The sequence below is a fragment of the Tiliqua scincoides genome, chromosome 4, assembly GCF_035046505.1.
Source record: "Tiliqua scincoides isolate rTilSci1 chromosome 4, rTilSci1.hap2, whole genome shotgun sequence".
NCBI lineage: Eukaryota > Metazoa > Chordata > Lepidosauria > Squamata > Scincidae > Tiliqua > Tiliqua scincoides.
This window is the reverse complement of record NC_089824.1, coordinates 7068847-7093907: the sequence shown is the minus strand read 5'-3', so window position 1 is coordinate 7093907 and position 25061 is coordinate 7068847. Positions and strand designations below refer to the sequence as shown.

The 25061-nt window shown below is 46.1% G+C and overlaps 1 pseudogene; it reads left to right on the top strand.

The window, feature by feature from the left end:
- Positions 1 to 5946: 5946 nt before the first annotated feature.
- On the top strand, positions 5947 to 6066 carry LOC136649855 (5S ribosomal RNA; annotated as a pseudogene).
- The last annotated feature ends 18995 nt before the right edge of the window (positions 6067 to 25061 follow it).

Genomic DNA, 25061 nt, shown 5'->3' with positions numbered 1-25061 from the left:
ATGTAATGGGGCTGTAAACTTAATTTAGTATGGCCCTGCATATTGCTGCAGGAGGATCCATTATCCCTTTCTGAACTCTACACTGTGCGGGAGATATATGTGATTGTGGCTCATAGATTAAGCAAAGGCATTTATGACTAAGGCCTTTGCAGGAGAGGAAAGATGCTCTCAGCCCAGGGCGTAATTGTTGGCAAACACACGCCGCTCAGCAAAACACTGGACGAACGCAATATTGTGGCAAGACCAATATCTGCTGTCAAGGTGGCTGAGCTACTCTGCAGGTGTTTCTTTTCCTCAGAGAGGGCTCTGCATTCCACTTGGTTTAAGTTCCAGATATGATTCAGTTAGCAGGCGAATGAGATCAGGTTTACCAATTAAGCATCGTTTGTTTTCCCCAGCCATGTCCATGTTGGCAACCTTCAGTCTCGAAAGACTATGGTATCGCGCTCTGAAAGGTGGTTCTGGAACAGCGTCTAGTGTGGCTGAAAAGGCCAATTCGGGAGTGACCATCCCTTCCACACTGGGAGCAAGTGCAGTCTGTCCCTGGTCTGTCTCCCTGGCTATGGGCCTGCCTCTTTGCCTCAGACTGTTGGCCAAGTGTCTCTTCAAACTGGGAAAGGCCATGCTGCACAGCCTGCCTCCAAGCGGGACTCTCAGAGGCCAGGGTTCCCCACCTGTTGAGGTCCACTCCTAAGGCCTTCAGATCCCTCTTGCAGATGTCCTTGTATCGCAGTTGTGGTCTACCTGTAGGGCGCTTTCCTTGCACAAGTTCTCCATAGAGGAGATCCTTTGGGATCCGGCCATCATCCATTCTCACAACATGACTGAGCCAACGCAGGCGTCTCTGTTTCAGCAGTGCATACATGCTAGGGATTCCAGCACGTTCCAGGACTGTGTTGTTTGGAACTTTGTCCTGCCAGGTAATGCCAAGAATGCGTTGGAGGCAGCGCATGTGGAAAGCGTTCAGTTTCCTCTCCTGTTGTGAGCGAAGAGTCCATGACTCGCTGCGGTACAGAAGTGTACTCAGGACGCAAGCTCTGTAGACCTGGATCTTGGTATGTTCCGTCAGCTTCTTGTTGGACCAGACTCTCTTTGTGAGTCTGGAAAACGTGGTAGCTGCTTTACCGATGCGTTTGTTTAGCTCGGTATCGAGAGAAAGAGTGTCAGAGATCGTTGAGCCAAGGTACACAAAGTCATGGACAACCTCTGAACCTCCAACGACTGTATCAGCCCTCCATCATCTGTGGCAGAAGCAAGTCAGTTTTTATGTCCTTGTGCGCTTTGCAGCAACTAAACAAAAATTGGCTCGGTATTATGTCCTATCTTTACACCTTCCTGCCTGGGAGACATGCCAGTTGGATGCCTAGCAATGATGAATGCAAGCTGACATCAGCAGGAGCAGGCACATGGAACCAGGAGAACACCAGCCCCGACAGACTCCTGTCCATTGTTTCCTAGCTAATCTGGAGAGTACAGTTTAATAGACCCCTGTTCTGTATTTTATTGTGTGGCTTAATAATAAACTCAGGCTAAGTCAAGTGCCAACTGTGCTTAACTGCTCTGCCAAACCCCCTTGGAGAAGAGAAGACAGATGTATTGGAAACTGGGACCAAGCCTGCTCATTTGCAGACTTACCAGCTATTGAGAAAGTGTTGGCTTATCACCAGGGCTGTGAACAATCCATACGTCTGCACACGTGGCCAAAACAATGAACCATTGCTTACACGTTGAATTTACTGGACAAACACTCACTTAAAGGGACTGCTGTTCCAGCATATTCTCCAATGGCCCTTTAAAAAAAAAACCCTTTATTAGAAAACACAGGCCTACAAAATTGAGGGTCAGAAAAGTTTTTCCCAAACTTTATGGTGGTTTGATATGAATTTGGGGTGCCGATTCCAAAAATGGCATCCGTTTTGCCCTATCACGTCTAGTTTTGGAGATACAGCATAGCCTCATTAGTAAATGGTTCAAGCAGCTTCCTCATGAGGAAGCCATGGTGTAGGCTTCCTCATGAGGAAGCTGCTTGAACCATTCACTAATGAGGCTATGCCGTGTCTCCAAAACTAGACATGGTAGGGCAAAACGGATGCCATTTTTGGAATCAGCACCCCAAATATACCCAGAAATTGGTGTAAAGTTTAAGGAAGCAAAATGTGTGTTGGCCTGTGAAACCAATCATCAACAATAATGACAGCCAGTGGCATAGCTAGAGGGGGTGCAAAGCAGTAGGTTTTGCAGGGAGGCTCACTGCAGTGTGCAAGGGGCCCTCTCCCTTCCCTCTGAGCCATTCCGGGCGGGGGAGCAAAACAGAGGCAAATGCAATGAAGCAGGGAGGCAAATGCCTCTGTTTTGCTCCCACTGCCTGGAATGGATCCAAAGGGGAGGGGCGGGGGCCCCTTGCATGCTGCAGTGGGCAGGCTGGGTTAGGGTTATGTTCCCCCACCATGTTCCCTCACCATGAGGAGACCTCCAGCCTGCTCAAAGCCAGCAATGGATATAGCGTGGGCCAGGACCTAGGAGAGGGAGGTAAAGGGGGCAATTTGTACCCGGGCCCAGGGTCTAAAGGGGGGCCCAGAAGCCAAAGGAGGTGGCCCAGAAATTTCTTGGGAATCTGACATTTTCCTATCTACTCAGACTTTTTGCCTGTATAGGATGCTGGGGACACTACTGATGCCACATGGGTGGGTAAACCTGGACTCCAAAGACTTTAACAGCTGTCTCTACCCTCCCCTCACCCTGCTTCGTCCCTCCTTGCTCCTAATTCTGCTTGCCCGTTACCACCCTCCCCTGCTCTGTTTCACCCCTTCCCCTTTGCAAAGGGGCCCAAAAGAAACTTTGTACCCCCTGATAAAATTCCTCTCAGAGGGCCTGGCATGGACTGTGTAGCTCCACTGTGCCAGCACTGGATAAAATTGGGCTATGTACCTTTTTAGCAGCGCTTTCCACATGCGCTTTCCACACGCTTTCCACATGCGCTGCCTCCGACGCATCCTCGGCATCACCTGGCAGGACAAAGTTCCAAACAACACAGTCCTGGAACGTGCTGGAATCCCTAGCATGTATGCACTGCTGAAACAGAGATGCCTGCGTTGGCTCGGTCATGTCATGAGAATGGATGATGGCCGGATCCCAAAGGATCTCCTCTATGGAGAACTCGTGCAAGGAAAGCGCCCTACAGGTAGACCACAGCTGCGATACAAGGACATCTGCAAGAGGGATCTGAAGGCCTTAGGGATGGACCTCAACAAGTGGGAAACCCTGGCCTCTGAGCGGCCCGCTTGGAGGCAGGCTGTGCAGCATGGCCTTTCCCAGTTTGAAGAGACACTTTGCCAACAGTCTGAGGCTAAGAGGCAAAGAAGGAAGGCCCATAGTCAGGGAGACAGACCAGGGACAGACTGCACTTGCTCCCGGTGTGGAAGGGATTGTCACTCCCGGATTGGCCTTTTCAGCCACACTAGACGCTGTGCCAGAACCACCTTTCAGAGCGCGATACCATAGTCTTTCGAGACTGAAGGTTGCCAATATACCTATTGTATAACCCAGAAAATTTACAGGATTCATTTAAAATGTTGGTTGTTACTTTTCCTTTCTGAAATGGTTTGTGTCTGGGATACCAGAGGACCATCTAGTTTCACATGATTCTGAACCCATATGATTCAGACAACAGCCACATAGGGGCTTTATCTGTCTAGAGACTGCGACACAGAGGCAGACAGTATTTAGCCCTTTAGGGCACAAGCCTAACCAGGTCTACTCAGAAGTAAGACCTATTTTGTTCAATGGGACTTACTCTCAGGAAAATGTGATTAGGATTGCTGCCTTAATTTCACACAATTTTCTTGATGAAAATGGCCAACAAAGTTGCTATGGAGTTCTCAAAGGTATTGTTTCCTATAAAGGCAAAACTTCTTATCCTTAGCAGCTGGGGGGGGGGGGAACCCTACAAAGCCAATGCCTTAGACCAGGGATCTCCAAGCATTTTGGCCAAAGGCCCGCATCAAATATCTGGCACAGCTGGGGGGAAAAATGTAAATACAGTATAAAATTTAAATAAATACATTAGAGATGGAACTAAGATGAATGAATGAATGAATGAATGAATGAATGAATGAATGAATGGGCTCAAATTTCCAGGATTTCTCCAAGCACCAACACATATCACAGAAATAAAGCACACACTAAAATAGACCCCCATTCCTCCCGACCCCCAAGCACATCTCCAGTTGTGTTTGGTCAACCGGGCCAGAGTCTCTCAGGGGACCAGAGGCTGACCTCAGGCCAGATAGAAGCTCGCCGCGGGCCACATCTGGCCCCTGGGCCAGAATTTGGAGACCCCTGCCTTAGACCAGAGATTTTCAATTGGTATGCCACAGTGCAGGGCCTAGGAGAGGGGGGAAAAGGGGGTAATTTGTACCCAGGTCCAGGGTCAGAAAGGGGGCCCAGGAGCCAAAGGAGGGGGCCCAGAAAGTTCCTGGAATCTTACATTTTCTGATCTCACCCAAACTCACTGCCTATGCTTGATACTGGGGGCACAACCTTGGGCATGCAGTGGCAACTGCTGCTGCAGACCATACACACCAGGCCCAGAAATGCATCCATGACCCTCCTGAACACAGTGTCAAATCTGGGAGTAAACTCCCAGTAGCTCTTATAGTAGCTCTTTGGTTTGTGGATCTGGTAACCATGAAGGAGTGTATAGGGGCACAGCTGCAAGGCTACAGTGTGAGCATAAATACATTGATGCTAATTTTCAGCAATGGTTTTCTAAACTTCAAAGATTTTAAAGAGACGTAGGAGTGTGTTTGGTTTTCCATATTACTTTATCTAGCTGCCAATGCTGCATGGTTGGGTAGACCTGGGCTCCACATCCAGAAGCCTGGTAGACCTGGGCTCCAAAGACTATTCTGGCTGTCAGCACCCTCCCCCTGCCCAATTTTGCCCCCCATTCTGCCTTCTCCCATTGCCTTTTTCCCCTTTGGGAGGGGGCCCAAAAGAAACTTTGTACCCCCTGATAAAATTCCTCTCAGAGGCGCTGCCACAGTGCACTGGCGTGCCACAAAAGCTCCACAGGTATGCCATGGGTGTTTGGAGCACAGGGTTGAAAATTGCTGAAAATCACTTCCGGGTTCTGAAGCTCTTTTTCTAGGACAACTCTCTGTGGTAATGAATTGTCTGTCCCACCACCTCTGCCAATGGAGGAAGAAGGACAAACAGTTTGTCCCTACAGACAGTTTCCCTAGAAACTGAGCTGCAATCTCCTGGAAGCAGGAAATAACATCACATGAAGACCACAGAGAGGACCATAGAGGGCAGTGTGCCTTGAGAAGAAAAAACATTGAATATCTCTGCCTTAGACAAAGATCCACTTCTCTTGACTATATCTGCAGACATATGGATTGGTTACAACCCTAAGGATGCCCTGTGAAAATTAAATAATTGCTATTAACACCTCGTTTTCCACTTCAGAACATAAGGCCCAATTTTAATTTTATTTAAAAGAAATAGGGTCTGAAGTTGGCATCACTAGAGGTGTTTGAAAAGGTTGTTGTGAAATAACGTGATATAGTGTGGAATTTGCATCAAAAAATGAAATAAAACCATTTTTACTATTTAAAAAACCCCAATTTTATCCCATTCGGCGCAGCCTTGTCATCTCATGGTCCTGTTTTTCTTTCCAAAGCAAGTTACAAAGGCCTCTGTGGGGGTTCCGAAGACCGCCAAGATCCAGTAAAGCAGGACGAATTCATTTATCATATTGGTGTAGTACCAGTTCCCATCCCTAGATGGCTTCAACTCACTTTTTTTTTCTCAATGATTTTTCTCAAGGATTGCACCAATATCCACCCCAAGCAAACATTTCATCCTTCGCATGGTGGATATCTATCTATCTATCTATCTATCTATCTATCTATCTATCTATCTATCTATCTATCTATTCCTGTGGGTGGCAGCAACTGTTGCCCTGCACATGCCCAATCTCATCTGATCTTGGAAGCTAAGCAGGGTCAGGCCTGGTTAGTACTTGGATGGGAGACAACTTGGGAATACCAGGTGCTGTAGGCTTATACCATAGTCTTTCGAGACTGAAGGTTGCCAACCAACCATCTGCTATCCCTATATCACCGATATCACCTTCCTAGAGCACGGATACTATATCTGAATACTTTAACAGCAAGTAAAATTTCTTTTTTAAAAAAATGATAACTTGGAATAAAAACACATAATACCATTTTTTTACCTTTAAAATTTTTTTTAATTAATGAAATTTGCAAAAAAAACAAAAAAAACCATTTTCAAACACCTCTAGTCATTACATTACTTCATGTTTTCAAATGATTGATGCTTTTTGGAAAACTCATAAAAGATCAAACAATCTTTATGCATTAGAGAAATTATTGTCAATGTTACTGTAAATGTTGTAAATGTTGCAAGATGTATATGTTTATTATGTCTTTTTCTGCACGCTTATAGTTTATGTTTCTCTGAATATGCCTACAATATATGATTCATAGTAATACTATATTTAAAAAAAAAGATTTTCTTTGCCAAATGGCACCCTTTTCTTATTTGTACAAAGCAATCCAGAGAGAGAACTCTGCCAAAATAAACTTACACATATAAATTATCCTCCCTACGAAGCCTGGACAGAATTCCCTGCATTACAGATTTACCTGCATTGTAACGTTGAAAAAAGTTGGTTTGTGTTATATTTCTAAAGGGCTATAAAATGCTAGAGTGTTTCATTCAAAAGTATAATAATAAAAATTCAACATACTGTACTATTTTATTTAAAGTGGTGGTTCCAACTTCCTGTCCCATGATGTGTACAAGCCATGATGTGTATGCGCAACCTCCTGATCATACAAGCCATGATGTGTATGCGCAACCTCCTGATTTTAGAAACGGGCTATGTATCAGAATGCCAGATGCAAGGGAGGGCACCAGGATGAGGTCTCTTGTTATCTGGTGTGCTCCCTCGGACATTTGGTGGGCCGCTGTGAGATACAGGAAGCTGGACTAGATGGGCCTATGTCCTGGGGCTGTTCTTATGTTCTTATGTATGTTCTTATATCCCATTAGGACAGGGTTGAGACCCGACGAAGGACTAGTAGGTGACCTGCACATCACTTCCAGGTTTTCCCTGCCACTGCTGCTGCCAGATACTGGATAAACAGGATGCCCCATAAAAACTCCTTTCTTTCTGATGGAGGCAGGGAGAAGCTGGAAGTGATGGGTGGGTTGCTTACGAGTGTCTGTTATTTGCCACCCTCTTAAGGGGAAAGAATTTTCCAAATGTCATACCTGGAGGGTCACGACCCCCAGGTTGGGAACCACTGCTTTATGGTCTACCTTCTTCCATGGTAGTGCACAAGGCAGTGGACACATAAGGCTCCCAATCTAGCTACACGAGATCCAGACCTGTGGAACTTCAGCTGGGTGGCCGCATCATCTTTTCTCAGATCTCACTCTAGGACAGGGCTGCTGTCAGGAATCAGCATGGTTGTACCACTGCCTGTGTCACAGGGCCTTTAGAAAGGTCCACTGCTGGTTCCTGAGATCACCTCTGAGCCTTCATGTGGTGGTGGTGTAACTCTCTCAAGACCCACCCAGGTAGAACAGGGACCATAGAGGGTAGTTTGCCCTTCACACCTGGAGCCAGCCCTACCCTGTTGTTAAAGCCTGGCTATTTTTGCTGAAGTGCAAGTGCACCTGCCTGACCCAGAACATCACATCTGGTATTATTCTGACTTCCATTTCAGTATTTGTAGGCTTATTTTGTTTGTTTGTTTTTCACCATCTGTTTTATTCTCTAGAGTAGATTCTGTAGAGAGATAATTCTATTTATTATCATCATCGCTACATTTTTCAACAATAATTCACAAAGTGGTTTGCATTGCCAAAGGAATGAGAAAGTGGTTCTGTCCCCTGATTCCTTAAAATTGAAAAAAGAATCACAATGGAGCCTCAAACAATAGCCAATGGGAGGAAGGTGATGCTTGAATGAATAGGGAAGGGTGCTGTTTCCTTATTCAAAGTAAAACAAAAACAAAAACTCTGCCCATTAAAAAAGAAATAAAACAGCCAGCCTCATACTGCAATTCCATAATAATAATAATAATAATAATAATAATAATAATAATAATAATAATACAGGTATTTATATACCGCCTTTCTTGGTCTTTATTCAAGACTTTATTCAAGGCGGTTTACATAGGCAGGCTTATTTAAATCCCCGTAGGGATTTTTACAATTGAAAGAAGGTTCTATCTTTCAAGAACCACAACATTCAGATGTTTCATTCTGATCTAGTTTCACATTCTGGCCTCCATCTTCCCACACTCAGAGCAGATGGAATAGCTCGGCTTCAGCTTCTCAGCTGCTTCAAGGTCGCACGGTGCCAGTGGCCTCGAACTGGTGACCTTGTGGATGTTACCTTCAGGCAAATGGAGCCTCTACCCTCTAGACCAGACCTCCTGCCCATAATTCCATAACTTTGTTGGGCACCCACATTTGGAATTCCTGTGTACGACACAGACCCACTGTGCCCTGTGGTGTCCCCAGTCAACCACAGCAGGTCAAGGAGAGCCAGGGCTACACCTAGGCAAGCAGGCACTCGGTAGTCAGTCACTGTAGAGCACTGACAGAGAGTAGGGAATGTTTAAAAAACTGGAGGGGGGGGAGAGAAAGAGAGAGAGAAAACCCAGTAAGGAACAAGGAGAGAAATGTAAGAGAAAGCCTGAAGAGAAAAATCTGCCACAAGTAGACCAAGCACAGATGTTCTCAGGCAATGATGTCACTAGGGTTTATGTCACCCAGTGCAGGAGGCCAGTGTGTCCCCCCATGATGAACCTCCTCCCATTCAGTGGGTAAGGCAACACCTCTAACTTTTAATAGAATAGAGATATGATCAGGGAGTTGGTACCCCTGCCCTGTGGTGAAAGACTAAAGGCTTTTTAGGATCTTTTTAGTTTTCAAAGTTGATGGGCAATTATGAAAAACGGGCAGAGGTTTATGATATTATGCATGGTGCGAACGAATATATATGGAGAGAAGCTTGCCTTTCTGTCACATAACACTCAATGTCAGGGACACCCAATAACAGGCAGTCAATTCAGGCAGACAAAAAGGAATGACTTCTTCATTCAACACACCATGAGCTCCTGGATTTTGCAACCATGATGTGGTGAAAGGCTCAGTCTTCAATGGTCTGAAGGAAGACTTACTCAGATTCCTGGAGGGCAGGTCTATCAGCAGCTACGAAACATGACTGTTGGTGGAATCTCCATGGACAGAGTTGGTGTTCAAGCACAAGCACATTTCTGATTGGACGAAAAGAATGGGGGGGAGGGGATATCATCATGCCCTGCTTGTGTGCTTCCCAGAGGCATCGAGACTCTTGAGCTGCAATCCTGTATATAGCTGTCGGAGAGTAAGCCCTATTAAACACAGTGGGACTTACTTCTGAGTAAACTTGTGTAGGATTGAGCCTGAAACCAGAAGCAGCGGTATCACCAGGGTCTGCGGTCCCCAGGCTGTCGATGTTGTGATGTCATGCGATGTTGTGATCTCACTTCCAGGCTCTCCCAGAGAAGGGGCCTCCTCCTCTTTGCGTTTGGCAAACATGTCTGAAAACGGATGCCACTGCTGCTGTAAGTGCACACGTGCTGCAATCGCTTCCTGACTCAGGAAGCAGCTGAAGCATGCGCGTGCTCAGTGGCAGCTGGGGAAATTTTCACCCATTGCTGTGAGTGTACACATGCTCCAGTCGCTTCCTGAGCAGGTGCACTCACATTTCGTGACACCCCCTTCCGGCCTGGTACCTGGGGTGGGCTGCCCACACTTGCTATGCTACTGTCCAGTAGGGCTCCCATTGCACACTGTAATGTAGACCTTTGGGTAGTTACATGCAAATTCTACGTGCGAAATGCTCAACAATAAATCCCACCAGCAAATGCCCCTGGATTTGTGGCCATTCCAGCAACAAAGCTTGAATCATTTGTCCAGTTGTAAGCACGGACAATGCCCGCTGGTAGCAGTCTCAGAACTGTAATGCCCGCTGGTAGCAGTCTCAGAACTGGGCACACGTTAGTCATTGGACACTCCTCCTCTGTTAGAGGAGGAGATCTGCCAAGCCCAGGGCTTCTGTGTACCGACAGCTTAACTACTTATGTCAGGGTAAGGCTGAAATATTAGTTAATTTATGATTGCATGAAATGTTTGTCAAAGAGACAAAATCATTGGATCCGTTGGCAGCATATAAAACTATAAATACTGGGGAACACAGTGACAGGAGCCAACATTTATTAAAATTATGGCCTGCAATGTTCTCAGTGGTTATTTCATTTGCTTTCTCACTGGGAGCTCTTAGAAGCCTCTGAACTGGGTAAAAGGCATAGGAGTCACAGCTCTCTACTTTCAATGACTCCTGAAAATCTTAGGCATTAAAATGGGCTCCTTGTCCTCACCTGTTTAGATAATTCAAATCATCATATGCGCCATGGTGAAAGTATTGCTGATGTAACCTACTTGTACAGAGTCAAAACTGTGCTTAAAAATAAATGGATGGATGGATGACGGGTGCTTCCCAAATTCTCCTCATGCACTTTCTCCTTGGATTTTGGAGTTCTGAATTTCTACATAGTATTTCCAAAGTGGGATTCCTATAGGAAGAATTCTTATTACTCCATTGCTCTGGGTTTCATTTCCAAATGCTGTAGAATGCATTCTGCACGCACAGCTTTCAGTTCCTTATTAGGCATTATTTATACAGCACCATCAATATCCAAGCAAAGCTACAGTGGAAGAGAAGTCCCTGAATTGAGGAGTTCACAACATACAAAGCGAGAGCAGAGAGACAACAGGGGAAGGAGAGGGCAGTGAAAAATTTTTGCATTTTTATACAGCCTTCCTCCAAGGAGTTTAAGGTGGGGTACATAAATCCTTTCCCTCCCTGTGAGGTAGGTGATGCTGAGAAATGATGACTGGCCCACGATCACCCAGGAAGCTTCATGGCTCAGTGGGGATTTGAACCTGGATCTTCCATGCCTAAGTCCAACTCCCAAACCACCATACCATCCTGGCTCTCAATGCAAAATTATTTTTGATTATTCCAGGTACATGTACGTATGCTTAGTTGCAATTGGGTAAAGAGACCTGGGATACTCCCTTCGAGTCCTTGCCCCTCCCTGCATTACAAATGCACGTGGGCATATTGATACATGCAACCTTGATTGCACAACTGCTTCAAAATTCTTTTTGGTACCAATGAACAAGAGTGCATTGACTCATCAGTAAAACATCCATACTCCTCAACCCTACAGAAATGATACATACATATTTGTAACTGGACTGAAGGGACAAAGGATACATCTCAGTATAAGGCAGATGTTCATATATATCCTCCCTCTGTAAGTTCCTTGGGGTGGGCATCTTCCATTATTACTTCATAAGGCACACAAATGGTGCCATACATTACTACTACTACTAGTAGTAGTAGTTTGTAGTACTACTAGTACTGTAGTAGTAGTAGCCTAAATGATTGCCACCATTGCCAAAAGCAGAACAACACTACTACAGCTGCTGCTACTGTAGCAGTAGTAGTAGTTCTGTTCTGTTTTTGTGTTCTGTTTTTGCCAATGGTGGCAATCATTTAGGCTTCCTGTTTTAAACCTTCTTGGGATATCTGAGGCCTCATGAACCACAAAGTGCCTACCATCTTTTCCACCTAACATCTTCATGCACTTTATAGTCCAGCTGAGCCAAGTTTAGAATGACAGCACTTCATCCTCCCTGACAGACTGCAGTCATTCTCTTCAGGACATGTTCCATCACTCTGGATTCAAGTTCTCCCACAAAGGCTTTTTTCCACTGTGTCCTCATGGAGATGGTTGCAAAGAATGTGCTATTCTTCATCATTCATGTTGATAATGCATTGGCAGCACTGTTGGTCAACAGAACGTACATCCCCCTGCACTGCAAAGACATTTCAAGGAGATCTCAGACTCCAGGTGGAAAACGGTAGCAGGAGCCAAATGTATTGGTATCCAGGAAGATCTGTCGAGGAGGTAGGATGTGGTGTCAGCAGTGGCCCCTTTAAGGGTTAAGGCCTGGGCATTCAGCAGAGGGTGTGCTGCACAGCTGCAGCCACTGAAAGGCAATAGGACCCTCAGGCATAAAAGCACCTGCTGAAGGGAGAGTTTGGTGTGGGTAGTAGTAGGAGAAAAGCTTGGAGACTGGACTAATGGAGTACTGGAACTGCTGATTAACTAAAGGAGTGATGGATGAGTGGACTGGAGACTGCCATGCCCAAGACCTGCTGAGGATCAAGGTGCTGCTGTAGTGGTGGGAGGAGCTGCTGGCAGGAGAGGGGAGGAAGGAGGACCTCTGCAGGTTGAACAGGTGAGCTACCCTGGTGGTAAGGTCCAGTAGTGCTGCAGGGTGGAACTAGCGCCATTAGTGGGGAACACAGGGAAGTTAATTAGCTGAAAGTGGGCATAGGTTCTCTAGGTGGAGCTTGGCCTTGGAATCTGACAAAACACCAAGCATGTGACTATTTCCCACATGTGGGTCATTGGGCTGTTATCCCTTCAAACTTCTCTTGTCTGTGGCCAAGTCCCTAAAATTACACAGCAGTGGTTGGAACAGCCTTAAATTACAAAACAATATCTCAGAATGTTTGGGTCACAGAACTGGACTGTGGATCAGGCCTGGTCTACACATGCAGAAGAATGAGGTGGTAGAATGGTCTTCTACCATTCTAGAAGGTAGAATGTAGGCATGTGTAGACTTTACTGTCTGCAGGTAAAGGCAGGGAATGTAGGCAGGGGAGTTCCATTTGTGAACACTTTCCTGTGTTTTGAAAGGTAGAACTAGAGGGAGGGCTGCGCTAAAGTACTGATAATGTTGCAGCCATCCCAAGGGGGTAACTCAACATAGTTCCCAGGATTTGCAGTTTCAAGGATAAATGTTTGTTATCTCAGCCAAATGACACACAGTAGGCAGAAACTTTGTTCCCTGCATCTTTGGTTAGTTGTGGAGACAAACTCTACAGATATGAAACCCCAGTCTAGCCCTCAAATTAGGGGGAAAGCAAAGAATTCAATTTTCTTGGCCCTCTTTTTTCTTCTTGCCTGATCTCTGCCCCCCCCCCCAGCAACCTTTAGACAGAGGCCTTATGCCCCAGGTTTCTGGCAACCTAATCCTATTCTTTTCCCCTCCACAGGCTGTTTTGCATGCTATGGGGAGGGGGGGAGACCAAGAGGTTCAGGAAGGGAAAATATTTTCCATTACCATTACCTCCCATAAGTCCCTCAACCGCTAATGGGTCTCCTGGAACCAAGGTCAAGGAGAGAAAAGGGGTGTTGGCTTGCTCCAGAGCGGATGGTATCCAACTCAAGCCAGCCCTGCTAGGCTCCACCCATTCCTGCCTCTGACATGCCCCCTACCATCCCCTGTTCCACCCCCTTCTACCACTCCCTGCCCAATTACACCCACCCTGCAACCCACCAACATCAGCAGGCCTTCTCCTCGCTGCTGCACATGGGGTCATCCCCACTGACAGTGGCAGTGGCCCAGAAGCACACACGACTGCACAATTCCAGATAAGCTTTTGTGATACCCATAAAGCATCAATGCTTTATGACCAAGATCCGTGTCACCCAAAATTCTGTCTTCATCGGTGACGGCCAGAGCCCTTGGAGGCTCGGAAGCATAGCATAAATGTGATAGCCATTCCTTGTGATTCGTCCCTGGCATTGGTACTCAGAGGTAGATTTCCTTTGGGGCAGATGTTCTTTACCCTGCACATGCCCAATCTCGTCTGATCTCGGAAGCTAAGCAGAGTCAGGCCTGGTTAGTACTTGGATGCGAGACCGCCTGGGAATACTGGGTGCTGTAGGCTTATACCATAGTCTTTTGAGACTGAAGGTTGCCAACCATTGGAGATGCAAAACAGTACCATTCTTATTCTAAATGTTTGAAATGTGTGTTGAGACTGGCTATGCCAAGATTCCTCCACAGCAGAAATTTTCAATGTTCCTCTGCTCACAGCACATAAGAACATGTCCATCCCCTGCATAATTTTGTATGTCTCAATCATGTCCCCCCTCAGGCGTCTCTTTTCTAGGCTGAAGAGGCCCAAATGCCATAGCCTTTCCTCGTAAGGAAGGTGCTCCAGCCCCGTAATCATCTTAGTCGCTTTCTTTTGCACCTTTTCCATTTCCACTATGTCTTTTTTGAGATGCGGCAACCAGAACTGAACACAATATTCCAGGTGTGGCCTTACCCATAGATTTGAACAATGGCATTATAATATTAGCCGTTTTGTTCTCAATACCTTTTCTAATGATCCCAAGCATAGAATTGGCCTTCTTTACTGCTGCCGCACATTGAGTCAACACTTTCATCGACCTGTCCACCACCACCCCAAGATCTCTCTCCTGATCTGTCACAGACAGCTCAGAACCCATCAGCCTATAACTAAAGTTTTGATTTTTTGCCTCAATGTGCATGACTTTACACTTACTGACAATGAAGCGCATCTGCCATTTTGCTGCCCATTCTGCCAGTCTGAAGAGATCCTTCTGGAGCTCCTCACAATCACTTCTGGTCTTCACCACTCGGAAAAGTGTGGTGTCGTCTGCAAACTTAGCCACTTCACTGCTCAACCCTGTCTCCAGGTCATTTATGAAGAGGTTGAAAAGCACCGGTCCCAGGACAGATCCTTGGGGCACACTGCTTTTCACCTCTCTCCGTTGTGAATATTGCCCATTGACACCCACTCTCTGTTTGCTGGTCTTCAACCAGTTCTCAATCCACGAGAGGACCTGTCCTCTAATTCCCTGACTGTGGAGTTTTTTCAGTAGCCTTTGGTGAGGGACTGTGTCGAACGCCTTCTGAAAGTCCAGATATATAATGCCCACGGGTTCTCCCACATCCACATGCCTGTTGACCTTTTCAAAGAATTCTATAAGGTTCGTGAGGCAAGACTTACCCTTACAGAAGCCATGCTGATTCTCCCTCAGCAAGGCCTGTTCGTCTATGTGTTTTGAGATCATATCTTTGATGAGGCATTCCACCATCCACACTGACCTCTGTGGTCCATGTGCTGTCACATGGAAAAAGGGACACATTTGTTTTCAAGTGCCTCTGAGAGTAGAACTAGATCCAACAGGTACAAACTGCAAGAGAAGAGATTTTGATTGAACAGCAGAAAAAAATTATTGACAGGGCAATTCAGCCGTAGAACCAATTGCCAAGGGAGATGGTGAATTTTCCCTTTCTGGTGATCTTCAAGCAGATCAACAAGTACCTGTTGGAGATGCCCTAGGAGGATTTCCTGCTATGGGCAGGGGGTTGATGGCCTTTTAGGTCCCTTCCAACTCTGATTCTATGAGGCTGACTTTACTTAAGATCAGGCTTGATCTGACTCTTTGTAATTGACATGTTGCATGTTTGCCAGGAAACCCTAGATTGATTTACCAATGAATGCCATGACTCACAACGTGCAAGTACCTGTCCCAAAAATTATTGTCAACCGTGAACTCAAATTGCCGAGACAATGATTGTTTTAAGAGAAGGCGAAGCAAAGTCAAGACATGATGCTTCTAACGATATTATTTGTGCAGATGGTACTTTGATTCTTGGGCTATTTTTAAAGCCTGTAAGAATTACTCATCTATGTTTAACTCCAAGAAAGGGAAAAAAAAATTCTTTCCAATATGTCTCAGATATTCATGTCAGCAAGACAGCCTGGGGGGTGGGAGACGTAGAGGCTGTCTGATGGTGAGTACCCGGCAAACTTTCCACTCTGGTATTTGTTTATGTAGTTACCATCAGGTTCAGAGAGGGAAATGATAGAAACCTCTGTTGACTGGTGTGTTTTTGCCAGCAGTCATTGCTTCAGCGAGGAGCGCTACCTTACTTAGTTTACCTTACAAGCACTTGTAGCCGTTTTAGGCAGCCAAATGTATTATTTATTTTCTCGGTTGCTATACCAGTAATCTTAGCACTCAAAACAACGTACAGAAAGCAATTCAAAACCATGGCTGATCCCTAAGGCAGGAAAAAGGAGTTCTGCAAAAGCACCACTGCCTTCCTTTCTATGATATTTTTTTTTCCAGGGGTTACTCCACCAGGGAGCAAAGCTGTTCAGCCTTTTGGAGGAAGCATTGCTCACATTCTCAGTTGGCTTCATTTGCACTCAGTAATATTGTCACATAATTGTACTGACCGCACTGCACTGTGATGATATTACATTCAGCATATGTTCCCTGACTGGTTGGGATCGCGCAGTAAAGGAGGATCTAAGTAGCAGCCGATCAAAGGAACAATGGCTGTGAGCAGACACAGAGAAGACAAACATTCTCTAAGGGAGTTTTGGCAAGGAAAATACTGAGGCCCTGAACACACTTTTGAACCACTCACAGACCACAAACATTCTCTAATAACAGATTATAAAACGGATTGATACATTGAAACACATCATCACCAATATTGTAGATCCTCATTTCACACCTGTTCCCACACTGGATTATCTTGTCTGATCATCAGGTAATCACACCTATATAATAGGCATTGAGAGTGAACTTTTCACAGCAGCCTTTGCAGATGGTCACATGGTACATACATCTGTATAGGGCAGGGGTGTCATACCAAGGACCGAATAGCATTCATGAGGCCTGCTGAGGGCAGGAAGTGATGTCATTAGGCAGGAAGTGATGTCATTAAGCAGGTCATAACCAAAAATAAGCAGTTTTTCTCAGTTAGGAACTCATTAGCTGCAAAAGACAGAAGAGAAAAAAGGCAAACCTTGATCCTATTTCAAGATATGGGAGAGCCCAATTTTCATGTGGGCTTCCCTTTCAGCTGTAACACCTAAGCACTGCTCAGCAGCTGAGAGTCTAAGGACCAGATAAAAAGCTTCTGCAGGCCTCATCCATCCCCTGGGCCTTATGTTTGACACTCCTGGTATAGGGGATGGGATCACATTCGCCTTGCAGTCATCCAGCCCATGCAAAGGACTTGGTTAGTCTCCTTCTGCCCAATTTGCCACATATTGGAAAGGGAACGTCATGGAGTCCCCAAGTGGCAAATTGGGCAGGAAGCTTCACCTCTCAAGCTGAGCTCTGCACAACCCAAGAGCTTGGCAGCCGGAGGCTCAACTATGTGATGACGTCATCACTGAAAATCCAGCCCCTTTGCCCGAAAACATTGCCAACCCAACATAGAGGCTGAGTGAAGTGGGAGGGAGCGGATCCAAGTAGCACAGTCCCAACATCCAAATGTGTGCTCACAGGTCCATACAGTTTATTACTATCTATGTGTCTTTGTGTCTTTGATAAAACAAAACCCTTTGTTTTATCTTGATCTTTCCCCTAAAGCCTCTCTGGTTTTTAAACAGAGCTCAGAAGGTAAATACATGAAGCTGCCTCATACTGAATCAGAACCTCAGTCTCCATCTAGGTCAGCATTCATAATGATAAGCAACATTTCTCCAGGGATTCAGACAGGGTCTCTCTCAACAGTGACCAGGGAATCTTCCTTCAAACCATGCACTCAACCATAATTATGGGCAGTGTCAGTGCCAGGTTGTGCCAGGCCCTTGGGCACATTACATAAAGGGGCTCCAAGCATGCACCAGACTCCCAAGTCTCCCAGACCCCTAAGGCTCCCCCTCCCCACATGTGGCTGGGGATAGAAGAGGGAGAGGGAACCAGTTTCTTCTCCCATCTCTGTCTCCCAAGTTTGGGTGGGCAAGCAGGTGGGCCTCTGAGCCACCAATTATCCAGAGAAGCAGGAGAGGAAAAACTGTTCATGCAATTTGTGCTTGCAGTCCCTCCTCCCCTGACCTCCCATGCCAGGGACACAAGGTCCCTGGAGAGCAATATAAATACCGGGGGAGGAAGGAGATAGGACCGATGCAAGACTTACATGAATTATTTTGCCTTCCCCCATCTTCATCCCTGAAAAGCAAAGAAGCAACCTGGAAGCAGGCAGCTATGGAGCGACACACTTGACTTGGCATGTTGCTCAAGTCATGGGTTCAAGGCCTTCCTGAGCAAGTCCTGGGGAGCTCGTGGGTCCTCAGCCAGTGCCCAACCTGACCAACTCTGACACTGCTCATGACTGCGCTTCTCCGCAAGGAGTGAAGCTTATATACCCTGCTTATGTACTCCCTGCTTATCCAAACCATTCAATTGGGCCATTTCCAAGTTAAAGAATCAGAGGATTGCTGCAGCCATAACATCTTTTCAAGCATTCTCCTTCCAGCTAAATGCCAGCTTCTTCTTGTGCCTGCAAAGTTTGTCCTTGGCTGTACATCCAAGGAGGTTAGAAGCTTAGAATTCTTGCTTGCTGACGTCACCATTGACAAACCCCGAGCAATATGGAAATAGCCACTTTCTGGTGTGAGGAATAGAAGGTGAAGACAAACGTAGCATTCTGGAAATGGTCTGGTGAGTCCTTCACCCATAGCATGAACTTTTGTTACAGACAGACCAGAACGTTGAATTTCAGCAAGGTGTTTTCCATGCCAAGAACACGTCAGAGATGAGTCTTATTTCACCCATCGTGCATCGGGGAGGCTATCCATTTTTAATGGCACTTCTGTGTTTATGCATATCAACATTCAGGTTACCAAAGATTTTCTAATGTAAAAAGGTACAAAAACTGTTGAAGGGAAAAAAATATGTTGCTTGTTGCGTTGACACTAGCCAATACATGCCCACCAAAGCAGGTTTGTTTCTAGTTAGGCTCAGGACAGTGCTACATACTAAGTAGTGAGGAGAGCAATGGTACTCTAAAATCACCTACCGCATTCTTAAAATGGTATTTCTTTCGTAACCCCAAAGGACAAAATATACATTGTAAGCAAATGTAAAAGCGCACACTGTTTTAAAATGAAAAAAAAGAGTCTCAGGAGGCTGTCATGTTGAACAGAGGAAGAGGGAGCTCAACCCTTTCCCAAAACATTATTTTCCATCTCAGAATCTCTACCCCAGTTAACCTTCCCCTCTGTAGGGTTTCCAGTGTCTATTTATGAGGTTACAAATGCCTCTGGAAAGCAGGGAGGAAGGACGGTTTAAGAACATAAGAACAGCTCCACTGGATCAGGCCATAGGCCCATCTAGTCCAGCTTCCTGTATCTCACAGCGGCCCACCAAATGCCCCAGGGAGCACACCAGACAACAAGAGACCTGCAAGGCTTCCTGGGAATTGTAGTTAAGAACATAAGAACAGCCCCACTGGACCAGGCCATAGGCCCATCTAGTCCAGCTTCCTGTATCCCACAGCGGCCCACCAAATGCCCCAGGGAGCACACCAGATAAAAAGAGACCTCATCCTGGTGCCCTCCCTTGCATCTGGCCTTCTGACATAGCCCATTTCTAAAATCAGGAGGTTGCACATACACATCATGGCTTGTAACCCGTGGAATGGAAACATCCCTTTTCCCCATGTCAGCCCCGGAAGCAGTTTTTCATATTTGCAAGTAGTATGGGATTTGTCCCTGAGCAAGGCAGATTTAAAGGCAGCATTCGGGCAATACCATGGCTTCAGAATCGTATAAAGAAGGGCAATATGTGTGTAAGACTTGATCCCTACCCAAAATAAAATAAAATGAAAAGTACCCTTGACAGATTGTAACATTACACTCTGGAACAGTTTAAGCAGTGCTTGATATCTAATGCCTCAACTCTTTTTATAGAATCCAGGGGATTATAAACTGTAAGTCATTGTAGACGGCTTTTGATAAGTATTGCTTTCAAATCGGATTATAATTTGTAAGGGCTCGCAGCTTTCAGGAGCAGCCATGTCAGGCAGCGAGATAATGCACACAAGGGAAGGTCTCTGCTGTTCTCGAGCTCTGGGGAGGAGCCGGCTTACTCAGAAAGGGCAGCGCTGAAGGACTCCTTGCCACACAAAGGCGGCCAAAGGGAATTCAGCATCTGTTTCAAAGCCAGACAGGAAAAAAAGGGAATTATCTGATAGGAGAGGAGGAAAGTGTGAGTGGAGCACACACCTTTTTCCCAGCTGGTGGGGACGGCTCTCCATCACAGATCAGACAAATCACAGAGGAAAGATAATACCTACCTCTGCGTCTACCTTTTGCTTCTGAAATCTATTTGCCTTTCTTTGAACCGGACAAAAGAGGACTTCTGTTTGTGTGATTTATTCATTCAGGTCTATTATCAGCCTTTCTGTGAATAGCATAGGAGAAAAGCGTGTGGGGCAGGAGGGAGGCAAAGTTGATAGAGCAGCAAAGATAAGAGCCAACCAGCACACCAGGAGATACAACCCTGGGCCACAGATAAGAGGGAACATCTGAAAAAAGAGTCATGCTCCCTTCATTGCCTGCTACATTCAGGTCATCCCAGAGGTGCCCACAGACAGTGAATCAGCTCCGGCTGCAGGACTAGGCAGATTTTTTTGCTATGCACATGACTGGTTCATTCCCAGCATTGCCTGGTTGTTGATTACTCAATAGGAGCAAATGCTTGGGAGATGTCTGGAGATCCCGCTTGAGTGTAATTAGGCGTCAGGGCTTCAGGGAGGTGACCTCCGCCAGCTAAGGTGAGGGCCCAATTCAAAGTGTGTATCTGAAGCAGCTCACATACAGTTTGAGGGAAACAGCTGAGAGCAGAAGGCGCCTTATGGGATTTGCGTGATATGCTGAAAGCATCTTGTGAGAAAGTGATGTGCTGTAGCAGATCCGTTCCTTTCTGGGAGTATGTATGATGCTTGTCTCTACCTGAGCTCTACTTGTATGTTTGTTAGAGCCCAATCCTATCCCCACCGGCCCAGAACATGCAGCTTACTCTGGGCCAGCAGGAGACCAGAGCGCCCAAGAGTGAGAAGTAAATAACACTTTTACTTACCTCTCCATAGGCCACCTGGTCTCCAGTGGGTATCCTCAGGCCCATGCCAGCTCTTTAGCTGGTAAAAGTCTGAAGATACTCTGGGGGTGGGTCCAGACTAGAAGGGGGGTATAGGATTCCATGTGCACTAGGACCTCTGAGATCCATCCCCTTCCTACCCCAAGCCACTTCTGGCCCAGCCCGGATCCTGACCTGAACTGACCCTCCCCCAAACCACCTCTGCTGCCAACTTACCAGCGAGAAGTTTTGCAGGCCTGTAGCAACTGCACACAACTTGAACTGGCATTCCCAGCCCACAGAATGCGGAGTGCTATTGACCCAGGACTTACAATGGTGGATCATGAGATCCACCAACATAAGACCTGGATAGAATTGGGCCGTAAGTAAAGCAAATATTAGTTGCTGTGCTTCCTTATACAAAGAAAACCAACCTCAGGTAGCACTGAAATTTCTCCCACTCAGGGAAGTGAGGAACACTCAGCAGTATCATGGAGTTGTCCAAGTGTAGCAAAGTCACTCGGAATGTTAAGGGCGGTGAACTGGCATTGATTCATGGGTAGAAAGAAATGAGTATTTTAAAAGCATCTAGGACAGCATGGTCCGACATGTGGTCGGTGAGGCCCTTTTTGGCAGTGCCCAAAAGCCCTGCTGCAGTCTCCCCACTTCCCACTTTAGTGGCGTTTTTCGTCTCCCTGCCACACTGTTCTAGTTTCTCCTTGGGAGAAGAAGAAGCAGGAATGGCACGGCAGGGAGATTGAAAAGCACCACTGCACCTACCACCGCTTCCTTCTGACCACAGAGTGACTTCGGCAGCTCAGAACTTGGAAGTAATTGGCGGTGACATCATCATAAAATTGTCGTGGAAAGTTCTACTATACATATCATCATCATTTTGTGTACTCAGGCTGTGAAGGAACAGGGTCTTCTCTGTGGTAGTCCTGTGCTCTGGGATGAGTTTCTGAGTGAGGTGCATTATGGTCCTTTTCTGCTGAGATCTAAGAGGCTCTCTAATGTGCATCTTTTGAAACAAGTTTTCAATGGGTGAGGCTGCAGTTATGGTCACATTTTCCATCTGCTCCTTTTCGTTTGGCTGGTTTAATGATAGATGGCTTCTTGGCTTCTGTGTTACATTCAGTGTTTTGAGGCACTGGGTCCCAACCTGTGTTCTGTGGATGACAGGTGGTCCATGAAACCCTGAAAAGTGGTCCTCTTGGTCTCAGGAAAAAAAATCACTTTTGATCATTTCCAGTGTCTCACTGAGCAAGCAATCTCATACGGACCACCAGTGAGGGTGGAGAATGGACTGCCCACAGTCATAACCACTGAAGTGTTAGATGTGGCTTGGGCAGTCCATTCTCCATCCTCTCTGATATTCTGTGTGGGAGCATTTGGGGACAGACCACCAGAGTGGGCAGAGACCAGACCCCCATAGCCACACGTGGTCCACGACGACTCCAATTTTTGCCTCAGTGGGCCATGGGTTCCTAAAGGCTGAGAACCACTGTTTTGAGGTGATGATTTCATGTTCATTTTTAAATTTCTCTAAGCTGAGAATAGAAAAATACAGGAAAAAACATCTTTCTGTAGAAAAAGCAGAACGTGTGAAACAGACACCAATAAAACCTTCCCATGAGCAGTGCCTCACTCAGTGGGAGTTGACCTGTTTGTGGCCTTTGCTGCAGTAAAAATATTGCAATAATAACAGCAATATGTTTCGTTGGGTCCCTAATTCCCAGTCTCCGTTAACGGGGATGGTACTACCCTCAGAGTGTTGTGAGGATTAATTAGCTAATGTTTGTACAAGTGCTAAGTATTAATTATTCAGTCAGGCTGCTGCTGAAGTGAACAAAAGTCTTTTGACTCTCTGGAAAGTGGGGGGTGGGCATTTTCTGGAAAACTCCCACAGCCTCTTAGATGGATGTGTGGTGTGAGATGTCATCAGAACAACATGGAGGACATTAATGAAAATTAACAGAAGCCACAAGTTCCTTGCTTTGCTGGTAGAAAGGCATTATGCAACTCAATTTAAAACGGGAAGCTTTAGGATAGCGATTTTCAATGTTTTTCTTCTCATAGGACACTGACCACTATGGTCTTCACCTCTTGTGATGTCACTCCCAGCTTCCAGGAGACTCTTCCAGGCTCTGTGGCTCTGTTTCTAGGGCAAGTGTCTATATTAACAAATTTTCTGTCCCTCTTCCTCCACCACTGGCTATAGAAACAAAACCATAGAACCCAGAAGAGTTTTTCACCTATTTTCAACTGCCATTCTCCAAACTCCCACAGCACAGCTGCAGGCCTTTCACAATATACTGATGTGTTTAAAAAATCACTGCTTTAAGTGAAGGACTAATGCCACAATCCAGAGATGAGAGTCTGTAAACAGACCTGAGCTTCTGTTCACAACTCAGCCCCATAAGAAGCATGAACTCTGCTCTGTTTTATCACAATCATACATTTTTTAATCTGAAAGTTTGTTTTTTTTTTAATTGGAAAAGACTTCAAGGAGGGTATCTAAATTCAATTTAGGATTTTTGGAAATCAGTGCTAACGGAAAAATGCCCAGATCTAGGGTGCAGTCCTGTACATACCTTAGAGTAAGGTTCCTTGAATTAAGTGGGACTGAGAGCCCGATCCTGATGGGCTCATGCCAGCCCACCGCCGGTGCACACTGCTACAAATGTGCCGTAAGGCATGCTTGCAACAGTGTCCCCCAGTCCAGTGCCGCGCACCCTCCAGCAGCTCCATTTTTTCTGTGGAGCCACACCTGACTCGTTTATTAAAAAGACTCTGATTCAAGTCAAACAGAGTCCCAAAAAGGCTCTGGCCGATTTCTGAAGGCCATCCAAGCACGAATCAAGTCAAAGGGGGTGGGGACTTGGAATTCGACTCGAGTATTGCCGTGGTGGATCCCGATTGGCACATCCCTGCTTGAGAGTACATAGCTAATCAGCTCTGACTATATTATGACATTGCATTATTATTACCATCTTTATATACTTTTTGACAATGAAAGTTAACTGACAGCCCATTCCTAAGAGGCGATGGGGCAGTAGGGCTTCATGGCCTCCACTGTATCCAGAGCTGCTTAGGAGAAGGCTGGAGGTCTCTGTGGATTAAGGGGATTTTACCCTTTCCCAATTAATTCCCGGTTCTGTTCCGGGCCCAATTCAAGGTGCTAGTTTTGACTTTTAAAGCCCTTTACGGCTCGGGTCCGGGGTATTTGAGGGACCGCCTCCTTCCCTATAATCCTGCCCGTGCTCTTAGATCATCTGGGGGGGCCCTTTTGACTGTGCCACCACTAAGAGATGTGAGAGGGGCGGCGGCCAGGAAGAGGGCCTTCTCGGTGGTGGCCCCCGAACTGTGGAATACCCTCCCCTTAGAACTGAGAACTGCTCCCTCGTTGCTAACGTTTCGGCGTGGACTGAAGACCTTTTTATTTCAGAAAGCTTTTAATTGTTGACAGGCTGGCTGGCATTCTTGCTTTCTATAGGAAAATCCACGGGGGTTTGTTTGTTTTTAGATTTTTTAATTATTGTAAATTATTTTTTAATGTTGTATTTTTAAGGTGTTGTAAGCCGCCTTGTGTGCCCGTTGGGCAAAAAGGCGGGCTATAAATTAATAAAATAATAATAATAATAATTCCCCAGTCTGCCCAATAAGGCTACTCGGTTCTGCACCAGCTATTAGCTGGCACATGTCCGAGCAGCCCCATGTAGGTAGTTCAGGCCCAGGAGGGAGGATAGGATTTGCTGGATGCTTGCTCCACCGATCCTGATACCTCCCAGGCCTGATCCATCCTGTTCCACCCTGCCCCCAGCTAGAAACACCCCTCCCCCTTTATGTTCACCCTCCTACTGCATCTCTGCTGCCTGGCGCAACTCTTGGCTCTACCGGCATCCGATCTTCAGGATCCGATCTTCAGCATGGGTGGGGGCCTCCCTGCCAGCACTGCTTACTCTCCGGGTGCCGCAAACATGCTTAATGGCACATTTACGACACCCTCAGCTGTCTCGGGGACAACTGTGCCAGCTGAATGCCTAGATAGAATTCAGCTGTGAGTTGTAAACACACATCGCAAAATAACTGAAAAAATTATTCCCTTTCCTAAGAGGGCTCGTAGTCTGAAAAAAAAAAAATACACCAGTGAACAATCACTGGGAAAAAATGGTATACTGGGAT